General features: G+C 34.8%; 2 non-coding genes across 2 annotated transcripts; both read left to right on the top strand.

Moving 5' to 3' along the window:
- Positions 1-10,918: 10,918 nt before the first annotated feature.
- On the top strand, positions 10,919-11,058 carry LOC147793218 (small nucleolar RNA Z247). The gene has a single exon (XR_015420508.1). It is a non-coding gene; the product is annotated as a small nucleolar RNA Z247 (small nucleolar RNA).
- Positions 11,059-26,828: 15,770 nt separating this feature from the next.
- TRNAP-UGG (transfer RNA proline (anticodon UGG)) lies at positions 26,829-26,900 on the top strand. The gene has a single exon. It is a non-coding gene; the product is annotated as a tRNA-Pro (tRNA).
- Positions 26,901-27,229: the final 329 nt, after the last annotated feature.

The following is a 27,229-nucleotide window of genomic DNA, read 5'->3' on the forward strand; positions in this document are numbered from 1 at the left end:
TTGCTTCGTTTCATTTGTCTTCAAGTAAGAAGTTGTTTCAAAATTTCAAATAAGGAAATTTTGGGAAGGTGTATCTTGCCGACAACAAACGTTGGAGATTGAAGGGAAGAGAGATGTCTGCATACACACTCTACACAGGAAATGAGTGCACATTATAGGATATCAAATATATTCCTGATCTCAAGAAGAATCTGATCTCTATTGGTCAGTTTGATAGCACAAGTTATGCAGCCGAGTTTCGAAAGAGTTAAGGGAAGATTGTGAAGGGTGTCATGGTTGTAGCATGACACAAAATCTTGAACCCTATACACCACTATAGGGTGAAACCTATACATAACACGTAGTAACAGCAACCATGTTTATACACCCTATAGTCTCAATAGACTTGCACATATGAGATTCAAAGAAATGAAGATGATGGCTGCGAATGTAGTTTCAGAAGGCCTAGAATTTATTGATATGGGTGTTTGTGAGAACTGCGTTATGGAAAAATATAAACGAGTTAGCTTCACAAAAGCTACCAGAGAACCACAGAAAGTGCGATAGGAAAGGGTCCATACAGACGTTTGGAGACCATCTCTAGTTTCACCATTTATAGTACCAAAATTCCATTGGTTAGATGTCTCGCACTCTACAGCAACAACTCTCTGTTTTCCTAAGGCTAGTGAGATATCTCACGACCACTCTTTTCCTCCTCACCCTATCTAGACACTATAACTTTAATCCATTATTGTCTTATATGGTTAACATTCACTCTTAATGTCCGAAGACATTTTGTAACTACCACGAAACTCAAAACATACAATAAATTGATACAAGTTTTACAACATATCATATACTTCAAAACAGGGTTAGACTGCTTACTCGATCGAGGTGAGACGTGTCATTGAGCTGAGTCATAGAGATAAACGACTATTTATCCTAAGAAAAAATCTGTATAATCTAAAATCCGGCTGCTCTGATATCAAACAACTCTTTATTGAACTCTAGTTATATTCTTCTTTTTCGCCCTTTTTTTTCTTTCTTTAATTTTCCTCTTTATTGAACTTTAATTAGCGATCTTACTGTCCCCTTCTTAGGAAAGATGGGTCAAAATGAAAAAATTTACCCTAGCAAATTTTGACGGATTTTCCTATTTTTTTACTATTTTCTTTTATACTTTTAATGAGTCTTTTTAATTCTTGTAACTAGTTTGTTCTTCCATATCATATTTAAATTTGGTCTCTAAATCTCTCAATAAATTCCTAAAAATTTGAACTTAAAAAGAAAATTGAGAAATTAATCCTCATTTGAACTCGTGTTACAGCATAACATAACATAATACAAGTCAAACACTCACAAAGTACGACACGTGGAGGGGCTACGGAGCACGCGTTGTTAATACCTCATACAATTCATCCAACCAAGCCAATAGTAACACCACTTACCTGGTTGGTCCAAAGAGAAGTCACTAAATTTTTTGTATTGATGTTCGTTAGATCATACTCATCGATGTCTAGTTCCAAAGCTAAATTCATACCGACTTCCTTGACTCTCTTTCTTTTTCTCCTTCTTTATTCAAATCCGCATTGGTTAGGGATAAAGAAAGGATGAGTTGGAGATTGAGAAATGGGAAGAGAAATAAAGAATGTGATGGAGGAAGAGGAAGAAATGGGAGGAAGTGCAGAACATGGATAAAATGAGCACGCACGCAACTCTTAAGCCAGTTTGAACTCCTAGTACCTTAAATAAAGTTGGTCTCCTCTAATCAAACAGGAATTTCTCTTAGGATCATTAAATTCTTATAGACACCAAGCTCAATATCATAAATACAATTATGCTTTATCTTGAACCCACCAAACATGAAACTAAAGTGGGTTCAAAGACAATTTCTTTCTCCATCTTATCGGTAATAACAGTTCAACTAAATCCATATTATGCAAAGATGACTCATAACACCAACTACCTAAGTTATGACCTAAAAATTTGAAAACATAAGTTGTAGTTGATAATTACACAAAAATTTCCCTAAATGAATGAACTCGTATCCAATTAGTCCATCCTAAAGATTGTAACTAGCATAGAGTAATTGAAGCTCCACATGAAGCAATTTAAAGTTCCCGTTACTTAACTAAAGTTTATCTCATGTTTAATGAAGCATGATTTGCACTTAGGTTGATGAAATACTTATAGACTCCAACACTGAGTACTATTAATGCAATTATGATTCGGTTCAGGTCATCCGTTTGTTTGATTTAATTCTTCTATTTTGCCTCGTATGACAACAAAATAAAGTTGTTGTTCCTATTATTTACTTTTCAAACATACCTCTTAACTTCTCTACACCAATTGTTGGGTAACAAAGTCGACATAAAGGAATTAGAAAAGAGATATCAAAACTTAAGCATGTTCGCAATGGCTTGGCCATTCAGGAGCAACCTAAAGTCTTTCTTTACATCCCAAGGCTTTATACTTACCATCTTAGGAAATAATGAAAAAGAAAAAAAAAAAAAAGAAGAAAAACAAAAATTAAGGTCATTAAAACTATAATGATAATACTCTTAATATCATTTCATGGTTCCCACTTTCGGTAAGTATGCCTATCCAAATGTTAAGTAGATCTAGTAGAAAGCTCTTTGATCTTATTATGTTCTTGTTTTGTTCTCCAAGACATATTCTACATCCAAGGCTTCAGTTCAAGCGCATCGAGGACTTCATGTGTTTCTTGCAATACAACAAAATACGACCTTAATACCTAGGCCCAAGGATTCATACATATGTTTTAAGTGGCTTAACAAGGGCATTTGGTCTAGTGCTATGATTCTCGCTTTGGGTGCGAGAGGTCTCAAGTTTGATTCTCGGAATGCCCCTTCAAGAGAGATTGTAGAATAAAACGAAGTAAATAAATCCAATAAAATGACACTAGTTAAATACATACATTCCCATGAAACTGTGAATGTGAATTGATAAGCCTTAAATAATCCAAATAATAATTGGATTAATATAATATCAATGCATTCTATGTCGAAATGATTCATAAATTATACCTAATTTTTCCTATTTTGAAATTCCTATTTTGGACCTATTATTAATGACGAGACGTTTAGGACTTTGTAGCATGAGAATCGTGGGGATGTAGCTCAGATGGTATTGCGCTCGCTTTGCATGCGAGAGGTACGGGGATTGATACCCCGCATATCTCCAAAATAAAACTATCAACTATTAAATATGTTATTTCTTTTCAATTTTTCCTTAGTCATGACATGTTGAGTAGCGATATTTCTTCATTTTTCACTACTATTGATGACGGAAAATTTAGGGTTTTGTGGTGCAAGTATTGCGGGGATGTAGCTCAGATGGTAGAGCACTCACTTAGCATGCGAGAGATATGGGGATTGAGATACCCTGCATCTCCAAAAGAAACTATTTGTTATTAATATTTTATTTCTGTTCAATCTTTCCTTATTTATGACATAATGAGCGGAGATATATTTTTCATTTTCACAATTATTGATGACGGGACATTTAGGGTTTTCTAATGTAAGAATCATTGGGATGTAGCTTAGATGGTAGAGCTTCCCATGTGGGAAGTACGGGATCGATACCTTGCTTCTCCAAATAAATCGATTACTAAATATAATGAGTAGAGATAGTTTTTCATTTTCACTATTATTGATGACGAGACGTTTAGGATTTTGTAACATAAGAATTGTGGGGACGTAGCTCAGATGGTAAAGTGCTCGCTTTGTATGTGAGAGGTATGGGGATTGATACCTTTCATCTCCAAAATAAAACTATCTATTATAAAATATATTTTTTACTTTCAATTTTCCTTTATTCATGACATGTTGAGTAGCGATATTTCTTCATTTTTACTATTATTGATGACGAAAAATTTAGGATTTTGTGATTCAAGAATTGTGGGTATTTAGCCCAGATGGTAGAGCGCTCGCGTAGCATGCGAAAGGTACCGGGATCTATACCCCTGCATCTCCGAAAGAAACTATTTGTTATTAATACTTTAGTTCTATTCAATCTTTCCTATTAGTTCTATTCAATCTTTCCTTATTTATGACATAATGAGCATTTGTTATTAATACTTTAGTTCGATAGTTTTTCATTTTCACTATTATTGATGACGAGAAGTTTAGGGTTTTGTGATGTAAGAATCGTGGGGATGTAGCTTAGATGGTAGAGTGCTTGCTTTTCATGCGAGAGGTTTGTGGATTGATACCCCGCATCTCCAAAATAAAACTAAAATCTTTCTTAGTCATGACATGTTGAGTAGTGATATTTCTTCATTTTCACTATTATTGATGACGGAAAATTTAGGATTTTGTGGTGTAAGTAATTTGGGAATGTAGCTCAGGTGGTAGAGCCTCTTAGCATTAGCATGCGAGAGGTATGGGGATTGATACCCCACATCTCCAAAAGAAACTATTTTTTATTAATAATTTATTTATGTTCAATTTTTCCTTATTTATGACATAACGAGTAGATATATTTTTTCATTTTCACTTTTATTGATGACGAAAAATTTAATGTTTTGTGAATTAAGAATCATGGGGATGTAGCTTAGATGGTAGAGTACTCGCTTTGCATGCCAGAGGTATGGGGACTGGTACCCCGCATCTCTAAATGATAACTATCAATTATTAAATATATTAATTATTTTCAATTTATTTTTATTTATGACATAATGTGCCGAGATAGTTTTTCATTTTCACTATTATTGATGACGAGACATTTAGGATTTTGTGATATGAGAATTTTGGGGATGTAGCTCAGATGGTAGAGTGCTCGCTTAGCATGCGAGAGGCACGGGGATCAATACCTTTTATCTCCGAAAGAATCTATTCGTAGCGATATTTCTTATGATAGAAAATTTAGAGTTTTGTGATATAAGAGTTGTGGGGATGTAGCTTAGATGGTAGAGCATTCCCTTAGCATGCAAGAGGTACGAACGAGGATTGATACTTTGCATTTGCATCTCTCGAAGAAACTATTTGTTATTAATGTTTTATTTTTATTCAATATTTCCATATTTATGACATAATGTGCAGAGATATTTTTTTCGTTTTCACTATTTTTGATGAATTTAAAGTTTTGTGATGTAAAAATCGTGGGGATGTAGCTCAGATGGAAGAGCGATCACTTTGCACCGAGGATGTAGCTCAGATGGTTTTATTTCTATTCAATCTTTTCTTATTTTGACATATTGAGCAGAGATATTTTTCTATTTTCACTATATTGGTGATGGTAGGTTTAGGATTTTATGACGTAAGAATTGTGGGGATGTAGCTCAGATAGTAGAGCGTTCGCTTCACATGTGAGAAGTACGGTGCGATACCCTGCATCTCCAAAGGAATCCTACTACCAAATATTCTATTTCTATTTCAAAATTTTCTTATTTATGACATAATGAGCACGGATAGTTTTCATTTTCATTATTCTTGATGATGGGACGTTTAGGACTTTGTCTTGTAAGAATTGTTGAGATGTAGCTAAGATGGTAGAGTGCCATCTTTGCATGCAAGAGCCACGAGATCGATACCCAGCATCTCCAAAAGTTATTATTTGTTATTAATATTTTATTTTTATTTAATCTTTCCTTATTTATGATATAATGAACAGAGATATTTTTTTCATTTTCACCATTATTGATGATGGGAAGTTTAAAGGTTTTGTGATATAAGAATTGTAGGGATGTAGCTTAAATGGTAGAGCACTTACTTTGCATGCGAGAGGTACGGGGATCGCTATCATGCATCTCCAAAGGAAAACTATCAATTATTAATCTTATTTATGACATAATGATCAAAGGGAGTTTTTCGTTTTCATTATTATTGATGACAGGACGTTTAGGGTTTTGTGATGTAAGAATTGAGGGGATGTAGTGAGTGCACTCTTTTCATGCGAGAGGTACGAGGATTTTGGGTTTTGTTATGTAAGAGCTGTGGGGATGTAGCTAAGATGGTAGAGTGCATCTCCAAACTCATTAGGGATGTAGCTAAGATGGTAGAGTGCATCTCCAAACTCATTATGGGTTTTGTCATGTAAGAATTGTGGGGATGTAGCTAAAATGGTAGAGTGCATCTCCTAAAGAAACTATTGGTTATTAATATTTTATTTCTATTCAATTTTTCCTTATTTTTGACATAATGAGCAGAAATATTTTTTCATTTTCACTATTATTGATGACGGAATATATTAAGTCTTGGGACTAATGTTTGCCATTTGTAGAGATGACATATAATAGAGGAATTCATAGTACCGTTCTTAGCAATTCATAGTACCACTTATTGTTCTCGATTTAATCTGCCTATTATTTCTAAGAATATTAAGTCTTGGGACGAATGTTTGCCATCCGTAGAGATGACATATAACAGAGTAATACTTCATAGTACCGTTCTCCTTTAGAGCAATTCATAGTACCACTCATTGTTCTCCTTTTGAAGATGTTTATGGATTTAATCCACTTACACCTCTTGATTTGCTCCTTATTCATTCTATTATTTTTGTGAGTAAAGCAACCACAAGTAAGGGCAGATACGATCAAAACTGTAACTACCCAAAATTTTCTACTAATTTAAGGTCGCTACTATATACGTAGCATAAACATTGAATGCGGAAGTCTTCATTTAAATTTCATAAAACATAACCTTTATCTTAAAACACAGCTATGGACTTACGTGTTTCAAAAATATCTTTAAAACGACAAAACAAAAGATTAAATAAAATAAATAAGCGTTTTAAGTTAAAAACATCCTATTCTAGCCTAAGTCTAAGAAAATAAATACCACTATCCTGCATGTGCCATGGTCTCGAGTTGTGATGTCGTCGTCAGCCGTACAGGAATGCCTTGCCTTAACCTGAAAAATGTAGTAGCACATGGCTTGAGTATTTGAAGAAATACTCGGTAAGTGACCCCACTATTGTGGTTAAATGCAACAATCACATGCAATGAGATGATGGGACCTATCTTTCATTCTGTTTTCCCTACGGTGCTGTCCTAACGGGTAATTTTTAACGTATACCATATACTCTACACACAACCCATACGTGCGAGTATGGGCTCACCAGCTAGTTCGCACACCGCTGGGCCACTTTCCTTATCTGGTGGGCATACTCTGGGAGCCCCTTAGGCTAGACACCCGCTAGAACTTGTAACCGTCACGACAGTGCTATGCAAAGCATAACGATCGTTGTCCTGCCATTGGATGTACGAGTCCGTACCCTCGTGATGGGATAGGGGTACCCCCCCAAATGTACGAGCACACATAATGCATGAGGTCCCAAAACTTTTCCATTTTCATTATCTTTTAATACAACTCTGCTAGCATTGTGTACATATCATATCATTTTTCATATCGTTTCAGATATCGTTCATCATTCATGCCATATGGTTTCTCATTCTTTAGTTCTCAAATCATACATAATTCTAACGGGGTTATATTTCATGTCATTTATCGTAATTTCATGTCATTCATATCATGCTATATACACACAATTTAAGAGACCGAACATAACGTTCTATGCTTTTAACATATCATTTCATCATATACACATCATACCATGACATATTGCATCAAAATGTATCATATCATAAACAAGTCTCGTAATCATATCATTCTCTAACTTATCATAGCCTTAACGTTCTTAGACCTATCACAGACATATCATTACATGAACGTACCTTAGTCATCTCATCACAAGAACTTAACCTAACGCTATCGTTCTATCAATCTATCACAAATCTATCCCTTTCTACCCGGAACCTAACCGTATTCTTCCATCAATCTCTCTTATCCATATCACTCCGGTATGCAACCTAACCTTAACATTTCATGAACGTAATTTACTCCTATCGTTACATTTTTTTTTGTGCATCATTCTTGTATCCTATCTCAAACATATCCTTGAACACATCGTACCGTAATTATTATCATACAATTAACATATTATAACATATACATAACATATAGGAAGCATATCAATCCACAGACAATTCACACATATCAATATATATGACACGTGCAGAACCACAGGGCACGTGTCAACATCAAATATAACCATGCCGATAGTAAGGTCACTTACCTGGTTAGCTTAAGTTGTTGTCACGTATATATCCTTAATGAAAGTTCGATTCCGTCCTTTGAAATCTAAGTCAATCTATGTGAGACCATGACATCAGTTTCAAGTTTGAATTCCATAAAATTATTTCTCTAATTTACATTGTTAAAATTTTGATATTTTGTGTTAGACAAAATTTAATGGAGTTCCATGCTCTCTGGTTCCAGTTTTATTTTTAAATTTTGTTCAACAAGTCTTCCCTCAATCTTCCCTCCTCCCCTTTGTAATTATTTTCATTTGGTAAATAGATTGTCAATTCTGTAAACATTTTCAATTTTGTAAATAAGATATTACTCTAACTCTATATTTATTTTCAGTAAACTGATATTATTGGCCAATTTTAATTCATTGTTTGGCTACTATTAATAGATTTATGGATCTACCAACTATTTTTTTTTTAATTCCAACCTTATTTTCTATTGTTGGATACGTATGGCAATGGTAGAGGGGTGAATAGGGTTTTAACCCTAAAATGTTTAAACGTAATTAATTTTTCTAATGATGAAACTCTTTACAAATAAGTAGAAGATGATAATTACCAGAACAAAATAATTCAAGTCAAAAAAACAATCAATTAGAGCATACAATAAATCACAATAATAATTTTGAAATTAAATAGGAAAGAGTTAGAAAAGATGACACCATAGTTTTCTAGTGGTTCGTTCAAACTCGACCTACTCCACTCCCCAAACGGCTCTGGGGAATTTGAATAAACAACTTTCTCGACTCTTTCCGCGGATCAGAACCAAACCGCTACACCGCTCTTTTTATGAGTTCAAGAGCAAACTCAATCCTTTTCACGGCACAGGATCAAACCGGTACAAGTATTTGAATTTGATAGTAACACATCACAACTCTTTCAAAGAGTAGATTTACAATTTGGAGCACTCACAACTATCTTCTCACGTTACAATAAAAAAATCTCTCTCAAGAATAAGATGAATAAAAATAAAATTGGAAGCTTGGAAAGAGCAACAAACAAGGGAGACTGAACAAATGAGGATTAGAGAATGTATGGAAGTTGTGTATATGAAATGTGGGGAAGTTGATGAGTTTATATAGAGAAGAAAAGTGGCAAAATGTAGGAATTAATATCGAACACTGGATTGTGTTAGGAAGAATGGAAGGTGGAGATTAAAAGTAAATAAATAAGAAAATTTTCTAAATTCATTTATTTAAAAAATTTAATATAATAATAATAAAAAATGATGTGAGTAACGGTCAAATGAAAATTCAAAATTTATTATAAATATAATAATATAATAATAATAAAAACTATGTGAGTAACTACCAAAATTTTAAAATATAATAATATAATAATATAATATAGTAATAATAAAAATCGATGTAAGTAACCGTTAGATTCAAATTTATATTTTGTAAAAATAATTTTATTTAGAAATATAATAATAGGAAAAACTCTACCTTTGTTCCTCTTCCAAAATTATAAATGTCATACTTTGATATATTTTGATTTGTCATTCATTTTGATTTTGCTGCCACATCATCACGTCGGGTATGTTCTCTCGACTGTAATTTCTTCGTTTTAGCTCTGATTTGAGTGTAATTGAAAAGTCGTTGAAATCGTTATTCTCAACCTTATACTGTGAACAGTTCAAAACACTGAAAATAGTTAATCATTAAGAGTAGGTTTGTTATCATTAAAATATCAATCAATTAATTGATTGAAATTAATTAAAGTGAGATCAAGGGCCGGTCAACATCTATAACTTCAAATGCTAACAAAAAATCTAATTAATTGAATATGAGATCTGATTACTATTGGTAAAATAGGAAAGAAATTTGATCCTAAATTAATTTCTTATAACCATAACTATAGAAAAAGGAAATCTGAGATAGGATTTTACCTAATAACAAACCAAAATCTTCCAAGATAAATGTGCATCATATTCTTCTGTTGAAACACCATTTTACTTTTTCTTAGACCTTTTTTTTCTGTTTATTTTTTGGATGAACTGTGATGTTTATTGTTGGATAAACTGTGATATGGGGTTGAGAAAAGAGGATGCAGATTGTTAAACCTAAAATAGATCATAACTGTATATACTAAAATAGTCTAAGATTTACTAGTTTATGATTTGAAGGGTTTGTTACCAAATCTATGATTTTATGGTTTGTTACCAAATCATAGATTTGGAATGTAATCTTCATTATACGCATCTATAAATACATGAGGTCGTGACCCATATAGGTCATTGTGCCATTCAATCTAACATGGTATCAGAGCCAAGGTTTATTTTTTAAACTCCTCGCCATGTCTTCTTCCTCCTCTCCATCCACCATCTCCAACACCGTCTCAACTACCATGGCGACTTTTGGCCTTAAACAATATCCAATCCCTCTACACCATGTTGTCACAATTCGTCTAACCAAAAACAACTTCATCATATGGCGTGCCCAGCTCCTCCCCTACCTACGGAGTACGAAGCTTATGGGCTACCTCGATGGCACCAATGTTGCACCTGCCAAGCTGATCCCTTCCTCAACTGCTGCTGGTGCTGAGCTGGTCTCTAATCCGGCCTATAATCAGTGGTATGATCAGGATCAACAAGTCCTTAGCGGCCTTCTCTCCTCCATGTCTGAGGAGATTCTTCATGATGTGGTTGCCGCTACTACGTCCAAGGAGGCGTGGGATACCCTGCAGCGGATGTTTTCATCGTCAACTCGTGCTCGCACTACTCAGATTCGTGTTGAGCTTGCCACGTCCAAGAAACGAGATCAATCTGCTGCAAATTATTTTTGCAAGATCAAAGGGCTAGCCACCGAGCTGGCCGCCGCCGGCTCTGCCTTGCAGGATGATGATGTGATCGCGTATCTTCTCGCTGGTCTTGGCCCTGACTATGATCCCTTCGTCACCTCAATGACTACCAAGAGTGAAGCCCTCACCCTTGATGATGTGTTTGCACATCTAATGACGTATGAAGCTCGCCAACTACAACACCAGGCTGAACTTCAGTTAAATCTTGGATCTTCTGCCAATTATGCTAGTCGTGGTGGTCAGCAGAAGAATCGTGGGCGTAGGGATCGCGGTCGTGGTCGTTCTCAAGGTTATGCACCCTCTCGTCCTGCTGGTGATCGTCGTGGCCCTTCTGCTCGTCCTTCCTGCCAGATCTGCGGCAAAGTGGGGCATACTGCTATCCGCTGCTGGCATAGGATGGATGAGTCCTATCAAGATGAACCTTCTTCTGCTCCTCCTACGGCACTGGCGGCTACTTCCTCTTACAAGATTGACCCAAATTGGTACAGCGACACAGGCGCTACGGACCATATCACCAGTGACCTGGATCGTCTCGCTGTGCGTGAACGTTATCATGGAGGTGAACAAGTTCAAGTCGGCAATGGAGCAGGTTTGCGTGTTTTGCATACTGGTCATTCTCTAATTAATACTGCTACTCGTCCTCTTGCGTTGCGTAATATTTTGCATGTGCTTGAAATTTCCAAACATCTTCTTTCTGTTCATAAATTTTCTCGTGATAATGACGTATTTTTCGAATTCCATCCTTGGCATTTTTCTATAAAGGATCGACAGTCGAGGAAAAGTCTCCTAAATGGGAGGTGTGAATCTGGTCTTTATCCTATTAAGCCATCCGATGTCGATAATCTCAAGCACGCCTTGGTGAGCAGATCTACTACTCACGCCCAATGGCATGCTCGTCTTGGACATCCTTCATCTCAAGTAATAAAATCCATTTTGCGTCTAAATAATATTTCGTGTGCTAGTGAGTCATCTTTGTCAGTTTGTAATGCGTGTCAGTTAGCAAAGAGTCATCGATTACCATATACTAGTTTTTCCCATAGGTCTTCGTCACCTTTGGAACTTATTTTTTCGGATGTTTGGGGCCCTGCACCTCCATCTGTTGGGGGTTTTAAATATTATATTAGTTTCATTGATGATTTCAGTAAATTTTCGTGGATCTATTTGATGCATGATCGTACAGAAGCTCCTCGTATATTTTTGCAATTCCAAGCTCATGTTGAGCGCCTCCTAGATACTAAAATCAAGTGGGTTCAATCTGATTGGGGTGGGGAATATCAGAAAATTCATAACACATTTTTTCGTTCCCTTGGAATTGGTCATCGTGTTTCGTGCCCTCACACACATCAACAAAATGGGTCTGCTGAACGCAAGCATCGTCATATTGTTGAAACTGGCCTAGCCCTTCTAGCTCATGCTCATGTACCTATTAAATTTTGGGACGACGCGTTTCTTACAGCCACATATCTCATCAATCGTCTTCCTACTCGTGTCATCGATAAAAAATGCCCCTTAGAGCTTCTTTTTCATACCCCACCAAATTACTCCTTATTAAAAATTTTTGGGTGTGCTTGTTGGCCTCATCTTCGTCCTTATAACAAACAAAAGCTCTCTTTTCGATCAAAGGAATGTGTCTTTCTAGGCTACAGTTCTTCACATAAAGGGTATAAGTGTCTTGACACCGATTCTGGTCGTGTCTATATGTCTAGAGATGTCATATTTGATGAAAATGTTTTTCCACTCAAGAGAGCCTCACCTAATTCTTCCCCAATCATGCAGTCGACGCATAATGCCCCTGATTTGTGCACCTTGCATTTGGGTAATAGCAGTACTAATTTGGAGAATGATCACATGCATATGTCTGGGCCTACTAACTCTTTGGATGCAGAAAATTTGGTGTCTACATCAGCTTCGGAATTGCCGCAACAATCCTCCGCGTCGCTGCCATTCGAATCGGCGTTGGTTGTTCCGCCAATGATTGAGGCATCGGCTTCTCCGCCAGCAGATGATATTGCGCAATGCCCGGTCGAATCCTCGGCCGTTGGTCAACCAACTGCTGTAGCATCGGTTGCTCCCCTCGCAACGGCTGATACGGCCGTCCCCTCAAATGTGGATCCTGCACCTACTACTCATCCGTATGGTACTCGATTGAAGCACAATATCAAGAAACCCAAGGTGCGTACAGATGGAACAGTAACATATCTTGTAGCTCGGTCTTCTGCCTCTGAACCTACTTCACATATTACTGCTATGGAGCATCCCCTCTGGCGTCAGGCAATGAATGATGAATTTCAGGCACTTCAAAAAAATAAGACATGGCACTTAGTTCCTCCTCGTGCTGGTCTTAACGTTATTGATTGCAAATGGGTTTTCAAACTCAAACAAAAGCCAGATGGCTCTATTGATCGCTACAAAGCACGCCTGGTTGCTAAAGGTTTTAAACAGCAGTATGGCGTCGATTATGATGATACCTTTAGTCCAGTTGTTAAGCCCACTACCATTCGGCTCTTATTATCTCTTGCTATTTCTCGTGGTTGGGCTATTCGGCAGATTGATATTCAAAATGCTTTTCTTCATGGCCTTCTTAATGAAGATGTTTATATGAAGCAGCCCCCTGGATTTGTGGATTCTCAACACCCTGGTTATCTCTGCAAGCTGGATAAGTCGCTTTATGGCCTTAAACAAGCTCCGCGTGCCTGGTTTTCTCGCCTTAGCTCCAAACTATTACAGCTGGATTTTACACCTTCAAAGGCTGATGTCTCTCTTTTTATTTTTAACAAAACGGGCATTCAGATGTATATTCTCATCTACGTTGATGATATTATTATCATCAGCTCATCTTCTACGGCTACTGAGAAACTTCTTACACAGCTTCAGGATGATTTTGCCGTCAAGGATCTTGGTATTTTGAGTTATTTTCTTGGGATTGAGGTCCGCCATACTTCTAGTGGACTTATTCTGACACAACATAAATACATTCGAGATTTATTAGCCAGAACCAATATGCTCACCTCCAAAGGTGTGCCCACACCTATGCTTCCCAGTGAGAAGTTGTTATTGAATGGTGGTGAAAAGCTCTCACCTGAGGATACTACTCGCTATCGAAGTGTCGTTGGTGCTCTCCAATATTTGTCTCTGACACGTCCTGATATATCCTTCTGTGTCAACAGAGTGTGTCAGTTCATGTCCTCTCCGACTTCTATACATTGGGCGGCAGTCAAACGAATTCTCCGTTATCTACATGACACTATTGATATGGGTTTGTGTCTTACAAAGTCCAGCACTGATTTGTTGAGTGCCTTTTCAGATGCTGATTGGGCTGGGAATCCTGATGATCGTCGAAGCACTGGAGGCTATGTGATCTTCTTTGGTGGCAATCTTATCTCTTGGAGTTCGAGGAAACAATCGACAGTTTCTCGTTCTAGTACGGAAGCCGAATATAAGGCGGTTGCTGATGCCACTGCCGAATTAATTTGGATCCAAGTTCTCTTGCGTGAGCTCGGGATCTCGCAAGCGCGAGCGCCTAGCCTATGGTGTGACAACATTGGTGCCACCTACCTATCCGCCAATCCAATCTTTCATCGACGGACGAAGCATGTTGAGGTTGATTATCACTTCGTTCGTGAACGAGTATCGACTCGTCAGCTTGATGTTCGACTCATATCTTCCAAGGATCAGCTCGCCGATATCATGACAAAGCCACTGCCAGCTCCTTCTTTTAGCTATTTTAGGCGCAATCTGAACTTAGTAGTACATCGTCCAGATTGAGGGGGGGTGTTAAACCTAAAATAGATCATAACTGTATATACTAAAATAGTCTAAGATTTACTAGTTTATGATTTGAAGGGTTTGTTACAAAATCTATGATTTTATGGTTTGTTACCAAATCATAGATTTGGAATGTAATCTTCATTATACGCATCTATAAATACATGAGGTCGTGACCCATATAGGTCATTGTGCCATTCAATCTAACACAGATGAGAGGTTAGTGGAGAGAGGTGGGTAAATTTTATTTTTATTTTTATTTTTAAGTAATGGTTTTTAGTTATTTATTTATGAATTATTATTATTATTATTATTATTTTGACCTATATATTTTTTTATAATTATTTTTATTTGTTTATTTATTTTTATTATATATATAATAATAATAATAATAATATATTGCTATTCATAAAGAGGTGAAAGGAGACCATTGAGAAACAAAAAGTTACTTTAAGAATTAAATATTTTTGTGAGTAAAGCAACCACAAGTAAGATCTGATCAAAACATTGCATAAAGAGATAAAGGAGACAATTGAGAAACAAAATTTTAAAGTTGCTTCAAGAATTAACAAAGGACGGAAGGAAATCATTTTTCAACTCAATAACTGGGTTTGGATACATTTTCACAAGGAGCGATATCCATCTCAAAGGAAGACAAAGTTACATCCAAGAGGGGATGACCCTTATCAAATTCTTGAAATAATTAATAACAAGGCATATAAAATGATCTTCCTAGAGAATTTTCAGCACATTCTACTTTCAATGTCGCTGACTCGAGTCCTTTTGATGTAGGTGATGATTTTTCTTATTCGATGACGAATTCTTTTGAAGAGGGGGAAGATGATAAGGATCACGGTGTTCCAAGTGTTCCAAATGTTCCAACTGGACTAGTCAAGAAGATTCAACAAGCATTCACTCTTCATCTATAAAATTGGATAGACTTGGTTCAACTCTCATTTCATGTGTTACAAGCTTATTCGATTGAGGAAGAACCATTTGGAGCTTTAGAAGTGAATATTTACACCGTTCAAGTAGAGGATGAAGTTGCAAGCATCATTACATGAGTTGTTAGAAAACTTTATTTATTTTTAATTCATAAAGTATGTAATGGTCAAATTGTCAAATTGACCTCATCTTTTGTGGAGATGGATTGAGATTAAATCCAGGCCACTAACTTCTTGTGTGGAAGACTATAAATATCCACAAATTATTATGTTAAAATCAGATTTAAGAGGAATGAAATTGATCTCTCAAGTTGAGAAGTTTCCTTAAAAATTTGAGCATCATCTCTGCCCTTTCTAAGTTTGAAGCAATTGTTGGGGTAGAATTGCATCTGAGCCATTCAGTCTTTCAAGTTCGATGGTGTGGTTGAGTGAAATTCTCAACTTCTACTTATTTTCGGTGTTTCTTCTCTTCCTATTCGTGGTAATTTATCCTAATACAAACAAGTTTGTTTTTTAGGGAATGTATTAAGCACATGGGTTTAGTAATTATCGTAGACTTTTGTATAAAATGAAGTAAATACAAATGGAGTAAGTATATATAAGAATAAAAGAGGAATTATGTTTACTAGCAATTTTTTTTTTTTTTTTTTTTAACATGAGATAGAAGTAAATGTAGTAATCAAAACAAAATCTTAAAAGAAGTTAATCCTATTGTTAAATGGCAGCAAAGAAGTAGTTTTAACCTATCAATCTAGGTTTTGAAAACTAAAATTAAAAATTTTAAAAATTAAAAAATTAAGAATAAATATAAAATAAAAGTTGTTTTCAAAAACTTAGTTTGTGGTGAAATTTTACTTTAAAATTAAAACATATTGTTTCAATATTTATCCTAAAGGAATGCATATAATTTAGTGGCAATGCAGCTTCAACCAAACAAATTTGAGCTCAATCATTCATAATCTCAAACCTACAAGGTAGGAATTATAGGATATGAACTTTATTTATGTCAATATTTCTTAATAATATTAACGGAAGTACAAAGAACTTTATTTATGTCAATATTTTTTAATAATATTAATTGAAGTACGTCCAATTGATTTGAAGAACAAATTCTACTATGTGATGGACAATGTGAAATTAACGTGACAATAATAGTAGGTTCTAAAGCACAAAAAAAACGTGGATAAATTTCAAATCATGAGGTACACAAAACACATGGATTGATCCACTACCAGGGCATTTGGTCTAGTGGATAAATTTCAAATATTGAGTTCGATTCACGAAATGCCCCCGCAATTATATCAAATTAAATAGTTTGTTGTTTCCTACAAAAATTACAGCGAACAACCTAGTGCTTTAATAAATACTCTTGCTTATGATTACATATTAATGGTGTTGTTAGGTTGAATGGGAGTAAATTATTAGATTATCTAATCTGGACGATGTACTACTAAGTTCAGATTGCGCCTAATACTCCTTTACGAACGAAATAATAATCAACCTCAATCGATGAAAGATTGGATTGGCGGACAAATAGGTGGCACCAATGTTGTCACACCACAGGCTAGACACTCGTGCTTGCGACATCCCGAGCTCACGCAAGAGGACTTGCATCCAGATTAATTCGGCAGTGGCATAAGCAACCGCCTTGTATTCGCCCTCCGTACTAGAACAAGAAACAGTCGATTATTAGAAAAATTAACTATTTCGGGGGTAGAATGTTGGATATGGAGGCTGACTATTGATAGTAAAAAATGTGACAGAGATAATATAGTAAATATTTATATATAGTAGGCCTAGAAAAACTAAGCAGGCTGATGACTATTTATAGTAAAGATCGGATAGAGATATATATACTATAAATACTAAATATTTATATATATGAGAGTAGAAAAACTAAGCAGGCTACTAAATATAGAGATATATATACTAAATATTTATATATAGTAAGAGGAAAAACTAAGGAGGCTACTAAATATTTATATATAGGTGTGGAAGAAAAACTAAGCAAGCTACTAAATATTTATATAAAGTAGGCGTAGAAAAACTAACTATTACTATTTGGGCTCTAGAACGGAGGCTGATATAGAGATATATATACTAAATATTTATATATAGTAAGAGTAGAAAAAACTAAGCAGGCTACTAAATATTTATATATAGTAGGTGTGGAAGAAAAACTAAGCAAGCTACTGAATATTTATATAAAGTAGGCGTAGAAAAACTAACCATTACTATTTGGCTCTAGAACGGAGGCCTATGTGATAGAGATATATATACTAAATAAATATTTATATAAAGTAGGCATAGAAAAACTAACTATTACTATTTGGCTCTGACTATTTATAGTAAAGATCTGAGATATATATACTAAATATTAAAACTAACTATTTGACTCTAGAATGTTGGATATGGAGGCTAATATTAAAACTAACTATTTGACCCTAGAATGTTGGATATGGAGGCTGACTATTTATAGTAAAAATCTAATCGAGATATATATATTAAATATTTACATACAGCTATTCAATATTTATATAGTAGGCGTATAAAATCTAAGAGGCTATTAAATATTTATATACATTAGGCTGTGGAAAAATTAGGAGGCTATTAAATATTTATATAGTGAAAAAACTAACTGGATATGGACGCTGACGGCCGATATGGCTGACTATTTAGAATAAAAATCTAATAGAAATTATATACTAAATATAAACTGACTATTTATAATAAAAATCTGTGGATATTTATAGTAAAAATATGTGGATATTGATGATTACAGTAAAAATCTAATAGAAATATATATATGCTAATAGAGATTATATAAAATATAAACTGACTATTTATAGTAAAAATATGTGGATATGGAGGCTGACTGTTTAGAGTAAAAATCTAATAGAAATATATATATGTGTAACGACCCAGATCCACGCTAGCAGATACTGTCCTCTTCGGGCTTTCCCTTTTGGGCTTTCCCTTTTGGGCTTCCCTCAAGGCTTTAAAATGCGTCTGCTAGGGGAAGGTTCTCTTTGGGCTTTCCACGCGAGCAGATACTGTCCTCTTTGGGCTTTCCCTTTCGGGCTTCCCTCAAGGCTTTAAAATGCGTCTGCTAGGGGAAGGTTCTCTTTGGGCTTTCTCTTTCAGGCTTTCCTCGAGGCTTTAAAATGCGTCAGGGGAAGGTTTTCCCACCCGATTTGTTCTCCTTCCCAACCAATGTGGGACATCACATACTGGGCTAGAAGTTGACTATTTATAGTAAAAATCTTATACCTAACTATTTATTCTAAAAATCTAATAGATATATATATACTAAATATTTATATATACTTGGCGATCCGTTAAAGTTATATATATATATCATAAACTTAAATTATATATATATACCCATTCGTCAGTGCTATATTTCTAATACTTCACCTCCTCTCTTTGCATACCTGGAAGTCATTAATACAAAATTTTTAGTCAATATTTCTCCTTGCATTTTCTCTATCAAGTTCTTTGTGTTCATTTCGATCGAGTGTGTGCATTGTTGTGTGATCCTAGTAACTGGTATAGAGCGAAGTGAGATTCATCACAGTATGTGAAGATGGAAAGTTCAAAGACAAGAATTGAAAAGTTTGATGGATTCGATATCAATTTCTAGAAGATGCAAATTGAAGATTATATGACCAAAAAGATCTTCAGAAACCCCTTTTGGGGGTGAAGCAGAATATCATGACCACGGAGAACTGGAAACTCAAGGATCGTCACGCCTTAGGGTTAATCTGGTTGACGCTGTCCAAAAACATGACGTTCAACATCATTAAAGAGAAGACGACAAGGCCTATTGAAGGTGTTGTCAAATATGTACGAAAATCCGTCGGCTATGGACAAGTTGTATTTGATGCAAAGGTTGTTCAATTTACAAATTTCTAAAGGTAGCTTTGTTGCAGAACATATAAATTAGTTGAACGTGATTGTGAGCCAATTGAGCTTAGTGGAAATTATGTTCAAATATGAAATTAAAGCATTGATTTTGATGTCATCTTTACCTGAGTCGTGGTATACTGTTGTTGTTGCAATCAACAGTTCACGAGGATCTGATAAACTGAAGTTTGATGAAATTCGAGATGTCAGCGAAAGTATTCCCAAATGAGAAGTAAATTAAAGAGACCAAACAAACATGAGTGATCAAAATCAAGAAATCGAGAAAAATCTCCAAATAAACCGAACGTAAAGTGTTGAAATTGTGGAGAAAAACGACACTTTCGGACAGATTGTACAAAATTGAAGAAAAGAAAAATCACAAATTTGAAAATGACATTGATTCTATATATTCAGTAGAAGATACGGAGGATGCTCTAATTCGTAGCATGAATAGCCCAATTGAATCTGGATTTTAGATTCAGTTGCATCGTTTCATTTGTCTTCAAGTAAGGAATTGTTTCAAAATTTCAAATAAGGAAATTTTGGGAAGGTGTATCTTGCCGACAACAAAACGTTGGAGATTGAAGGGAAGAGAGATGTTTGCATACAAACTCTAGCAGGAAATGGGTGGACGTTATAGGATGTCAGATATATTCCTAATCTCAATAAGAATCTGATCTCTATTGGTCAATTGGATAACACAGGTTATGCAGCCGAGTTTGGAAAGAGTTTGGGGAAGATTGTGAAGGGTGTCATGGTGGTAGCATGACACAAAATCTGGAACCGTATACACCCACTGTAGGGTGTATAAACATGGTTGCTATTGCTAAGAGTTCTTTCAATTAAAGTCTACTTGAATTGGAAGCACTCTGAGCAACAATAATCATGTTTATACACCTTACAGTAGTGTCAATAGACTTGCACATATGAGATTCAAAAAAACGAGATGATGGCTATGAATGGAGTTTTAGAATGCCTAAAATCTATTGATATGGGTGTTTGTGCGAGCTGCGTTATGGAAAAATATAAACGAGTTAGCTTCACAAAAGCTGCCAGAGAACCATAGAAAGTGCGATTGGAAATGGTTCATACAGACGTTTAGGGACCATCTCCAGTTTCATCATTTCTAGTACCAAAATTTCATTGGTTAGATGTCTCGTACTCTGCAGTAACAACTCTCTGTTGTCCTAAGGCTATTTAGATATCTCACTACCACTCTTTTCCTCCTCACCATATCTAAACACTATAACTTTGATCCAGTATTGTCTTATATGGTTAACATTCACTCTTTAATGTCCAAGGACATTTTATAACTACCATGAAACTCAAAACATACAATAAATTCATTCCAGTTTTAAAACATATCATATACTTCGAAATAGGGTTAGACTGCTTACTTGATCGTGGCGAGACGTGTCATCCAACTAAGTCATAGAGATATATGACTCTTTATTCTAACAAAAATCTATATAATCTAAAATTCGACGGCTCTAATATTAATCTATCACAACCCAAATTTGGAGGGTTCATTTAATAGCCCAAAAATAAATAAATAAATAAACAAATAAAAATAATTATAAAAATAGTTAAAATAATAATAATAATAAATTAATTAATTAATTAATTAAAATTAAAAAAAATAAAAATAAAATAAAATAAAATTTCCGCACTTCTCTCCACTAACCTGTCATCCCTTCCCACAATTATCTCTCCTCAATCTATCCTTAGGCCAACTCGAAAAAAAAAAAAAGAAACAGAAAAAAAAAAAAAAAAAAAGAAACAGAAAAACAACCGTGGTCAGATTTTAGGAGAAGTAAAATGGCTTTCAACACATTGCAGATTTAGAGATTTTTGTCAGATTTCCTTTTCTTTTATATAAGAAATTAATTTAGGATCAAATCTTCTTTCATATTTTAACAGGTCCTGTAATAATCAGATCCCATATCCCATTGATTAGGTTTTGTTAGCCTTTTAAGTTATAAAAAATAAGGTTACAAGGTTAGATTCAATAAAATTTTAGTTGGCAGATCTATAAACTAGAAGATCGTAGCCAAACAATCAACTTACAATTGGACTTACAATTGGCCAGTAATATTTGTTTACACAATTGAAAAACTTATTTACAAATGAAAATAACTAGAGAGAGGGAGGGAGATTGAGGAAAGATTTGTTGAAGAGGATTTAACCATAAAACAAGAAATATGTGAGGGCAGTGAGCTCCTTTAAATTTTGTCTTAACACGAAATATCAGAATTTTACGATGGCCAATGTAAATTAGAGAAATAATTTTGTAGAGTTCAAACTTGAAACTAATGTCATGAGCTCATATAGGTTGTCTCGGATTTCAAAGGATGGAATCGAACTTTCATTAAATATATATTTGTGACAACGACTTAAGCTAGCCAGGTAAGTGACCTTACTATCGGCATGGTTATATTTGATGTTGACACGTGCCCTGTGGTTCTGCACGTGTCATATATATTGATATGTGTGAATTGTCTATGGATCGATATGCTTCCTATATGTTATGTTATGTTATGTTATAATATGTGGTTAATTATGGTACGATGTGCTCAAGGATATGTTTGAGATAGGATACGAGAAGTATGCACAAAACGAAATGTAACGATAGGAGTAAGATACGTTCATGAAACGTTAAGGTTAGATTACATACCGGAGTGCTATGGATAGGAGAGATTGATGAAAGAATACGGTTAGGTTATGGGTAGAAAGGGATATGTTTGTGATAGATTGATAGAACGATAGCGTTAGGGTACGTTCTTATGACGATATGACTAAGGTACGTTACGTAATGATATATCTGTGATAGGGTATAAGAACGTTAAGGCTATGGTAAGTTAGAGAACGATATAACTATGAAATGTTTATGTTATGACTTGTTTATGATATGATACATTGTATGTTAGATTATTGTGCTTAAGTACGTAGTTATGTGAACTTAAATGTATGCTATATATGCTTTTAGTCTGATGTGATGTGTAATGCATGTAACGATATGAGGTCCTTGAATGATTATGGCATGTTTGTATGGAATATGTGAATGTGAACCGCATGAATTGTATGACATGAAACACGGTAAACTGTCTGGAACCATAACCCCGATAGAAATGTGTATGAAATGTGAAATGAAAATGAGAATGACATGAAGCCTGGAACGTGACAGGGGGGTTATGGTCATTAAAGATAAATGTAGAAATAGGGGGACCTCATGCATTATGTGTGTTCATGCATCTTGGGGGATACGCCCATCCCATCACGAGGGTACGGACGCGTACATCCAATTGCAGGACAACGATCGTTATGCATTGCATAGCGCTGCCGTGACGATTCTAGTTTTAACGGGTCCCGGCATAAGGGGCTCCCAGAGTATGCCCACCGGATAAGAACAGTGGCCCAGAGGTGTGCGAACTACGTGGTGAGCCCATACTCGCACGTATGGGCTGTGTGTAGAGTATATGGTACACATCCACGATTACCTGTTAGAATAGCACCGTAGGAAAAACGAAATGAAACGAAAGATAGGTCCTATCATTTCATTGCATGTAATTGTTGCATTTAACCCCAATAGTGGGGTCACTTACCGAGTATTTCTTTAAATACTCAAGCCATGTGCTACTACATTTTTCAGGTTAAGGCAAGGCATTTCTGTACGGCTGACGACGGCATCGCAACTCGAGATCATAACACATGCATAGGATAGTGGTATTTATTTTCTTAGACTTAGGATAGAATAAGATGTTTTAAACTTAAACGCTTATTTATTTTATTTCGGGTCTTTTGTTGTGTCGTTCTAAAGATGTTTTCGAAACACGTAAGTCCATGGCTGTGTTTTAAGTTAAAGGTTATGTTTTATGGAATTTAAATGAAGTCTTCCGCATTCAATGTTTATGGTATGTATACAGTAGCGACCTTAAATTAAGTAGAAAATTTTGGATCGTTACCGTTCAAAATTCAAATAGAAACTAAAATTGAAAGTGAAACAAATAAAAATAAAAGTAAATTAATATAAAATAAGAAAATGCTATAAAATTAAAATATTTAGAGTTTAATCTATCTTTACAAATATATTTTTCCCTTTATTGGTAATTAGTCATAAAAAAAAATAATGGGCAGTTCCTTTACCATATTCAAATCCAATTTCTTCACAAAACGGTACAAAATATCTCTCTAACTCTCTTTCAAAACAATTCCCCTTTATTTTCTTTTTCTTCGTGTTTTTTTTCCTTTCTTTCTTTTTTCTCGTTATTGAACTCTAATTAGGGATCTTACTGTCCTCTACTTAGGAAAGATAGGTCAAAATGAAAAAATTGAGAAATTAATCCTCATTTGAATTCGCGTTAAACCATAACATAACATAATACATGTCAAATACTCACAAAGTGACACGTGGAGGGGCTACGGAGAACGCGTTCTTAATACCTCATACAATTCATCCAACCAAGCCAATAGTAACACCATTCACCTGGTTGGCCGAAAGCGAAGTCGCTAAATTTCCTATATAGATGTTCATTAGATCACACTCATCGATGTCTAGTTCCAAAGCTAAATCCATACTGACTTCCTTCACTCTCTTTCTTTTTCTCCTTCTTTATTCATATCCACATTAGTTAGGGATAAAGAAAGGATGAGTTGGAAATTGAGAAATGGGAAGAGAAATAAAGAATGTGATGGAGGAAGAGGAGGAAATGGGAGGAAGTGGAGAACATGGATAAAATGAGCACTCTTAAGCCAATTTGAACTCCTAGTACCTTATATAAAGTTGGTCTCCTCTAATAAAACAGGAATTTCTCTTATGATCATTAAATTCTTATAGATTCCAAGCTTAATATCATTAATACAATTATGCTTTATCCTTAAGACCCCAAACATGAAACTAAAGTGTGTTCATTTTAACTCCATTTTATTGCCAATATTGAATGATGTGTAGGGTATATTATTGATTTACCTTAACCTTCTTGTGGCATGATAGTTCATATTAGTTAAGTTTTTTGCAAAATCACAGTTAAAAGACAACAATGATGAACCTAGGTTTATTAGTCATTTCAAAGACAATTTCTTTGTCCATCTCATAGGTAATAATAGTTCAACTAAATCCATATTATGCAAAGAAACAAGTTTACAACCCATAATAACAACTACCTAAATTATGACCTAAAAATTTGAAAACATAAGTTGTAATTGATAATTACACAAAAATTTCTCTAAATCCCTAAACTCGTGTCCAATTAGTCAATCCTAAAGATTGTAACTAGCATAGAGTAATTGAAGCTCCACAGTTCCTGTTACTTAACTAGCATGAGTTGCACTTAAGTTCATGAAATGCTTATAGACTCCAACTCTTAGTACTATTAATGCCGGTATGTTTCATATGATTTTGTCATAAATGCATTCAATACAACTTTATTTTCTTGTCATACGAGGCAAAATAGAAGAATTAAATCAAACAAACTGATGAACTGAACTAAATTAATCCAACCCAAATTGATTAGTTTGTTTCCTTTGTTGGGTTGTTGGTTTATTTGATAACCGTGGTATATTATAACAATTCAACTTTTCATTTTATAGCCGTCCAACCACTTAGAAAAATATATTTGATTAGAAGCTAAATATATTTGGTTTGGTGGTATGATTCTCACTTAAGGTGGAAGAGGTTATGAGTTCAATTTTTGTAAAATGCCCCTATGTCTAAATCCTTTCTTATCAAAGGACTTCATATTAATATAAACTTTTTGTTCCTATTATCAAATATACCTCTTAACTTCTATACACCAATTGTTGGGCAAACAAAGAGTAAAAAAGTCTTTGTTTACATCCCAAGACTTTTATACTTACCATCTTAGGAAACAAAGAAAAAAAAAAAAAAAAAAGTTCTTATTATGTTCTTGTTTTGTTCTCCACGACATATTTTCATTGAGGACTTCATGTGTTTCCTGCAATACAACAAAATACGACCTTAATACCTAGGCTCAAGGCTTCATAAATACGTTTCAAATGGCATAACAAGGTCATTTGGTCTAGTGTTTCCTGCATGTGAGAGGTGCGGGGATCGTTACCATGCATTCTCCAAAGAATACTATCAATTGTTAAATATATTATTTCCTTTCAATTTTTTCTTATTTATGATATAATGAGGAGAGATAGTCTTTTATTTTCACTATTTAGTTTTTTATTTTCTCTATTATTGACAACTGGACATATGGGTTTTGTGATGTAAGAATTGTGGGGATGTAGCTAAGATGGTAGAGTGCTCTTTTTGCATGTGAGAGGTATGGGGATCGATTGCCCGCATCTCCATTAGTCTTACTTCAAAAATGATTAATGATCAATAAGTACAATTGATTATATTAACAATTTGGTCTAGTGGTAGGATTGATTCTTGCTTTGCTGTGACCTAAAAGCCCTAAATAATGTATCAATCCAGCAGTAATTTGTTTCACTTTGTGTTCTTGTAGGTAAAATAATTTACTAATTAAGAATTTTGTGTATTGATTGTAAAGGGTTGATGATTAATTAAGAATTCCGTGTATTGATTGTAAAGGGTTGATGATTTTCTTTCCGTTAAATCCTTGAACTTCCTCATATACAAAAAGAGGTAACTCACCTGAATAGAGTATTCTAATTGAATGCATAAAAGTTATTCATGATCGAAAAGCTCAACAAAATGCTTTTAGCCCCTCAACTCCCAACAAATATAGATTTCAAACTTGAGGCTAAAAATGATAGATGTTCAAGAAGGGAAATTTGGTCTAGTGGTATTATTCTTGCTTAGGGTGTGAGATGTCCTGAGTTCACATCTTAGAAATGCCCCTGTCTTTAATTCTCTTATTACTTCGGTTATCAATTTACTCGCACGTTTTTTCTAGCATGAGATAGCAATCCCGTTATAAATATTGTTAAATGGTATGGTAGCAAGGGACGAAGTACGTTTTTTCTCACATGAGATAATATTGTTAAATTGTAGCAAAAAATGCTAATGTAGTATAATTGTGAAAGGGACGAAGTAAATCCCAAAGGATTGCAACTATACTTTAGTGGCAATGTAGTATAATTGTGAAAGGGACTAAATCTCAAAGGATTGCAACTATACTTTAGTGGCAATGTAGTATAATTGAGAAAGGGACGAAGTAAATCCCAAAGGATTGCAACTAATAGCTGCAATGCACCACCTTTTTGAGCTGGGTCATTCATAATCTTAAAGGCACAAGGTAGGTTCTAAAGCACAAAAACATGTGGATAAATTTTAAATATAGAGGCGCATAAAACATATGGACTAGCAACTAAAAATGATAGATTCACTATAAGGGCATTTGGTCTAGTGGTATGATTCTCGCTTTGGGTGCGAGAGGTCTTGAGTTCGATTCTCAAAATGCCCCCTACAATTATATCAAATTGAACATAGAAATAATTCACATAGATGTTTGGAAAAAAAAAAGAAGCGAAATTTAATTATAATTTATAATTGTCTTTATAACATGTTAATTGAAGAGAGCAAGTATGAGGATACCACTCTCAAATCATTCATGAGGGATCGAAAAAGTCTTGCAAAAGAAGATGATGGTAGTACCATTTATTTTCTATTGCAGAATTTCGATAGAGTCTCGACCCTAACTTCAAAGGCAATACACCCTTGACCCTAACTTCAAAGGCAATACACCCTTGACCCTAACTTCAAAGGCATTACACCCTTGACCCTAACTTCAAA

The sequence above is a fragment of the Cucurbita pepo genome, chromosome 3 (genome assembly GCF_057944985.1).
Source record: "Cucurbita pepo subsp. pepo isolate OVF chromosome 3, ASM5794498v1, whole genome shotgun sequence".
NCBI lineage: Eukaryota > Viridiplantae > Streptophyta > Magnoliopsida > Cucurbitales > Cucurbitaceae > Cucurbita > Cucurbita pepo.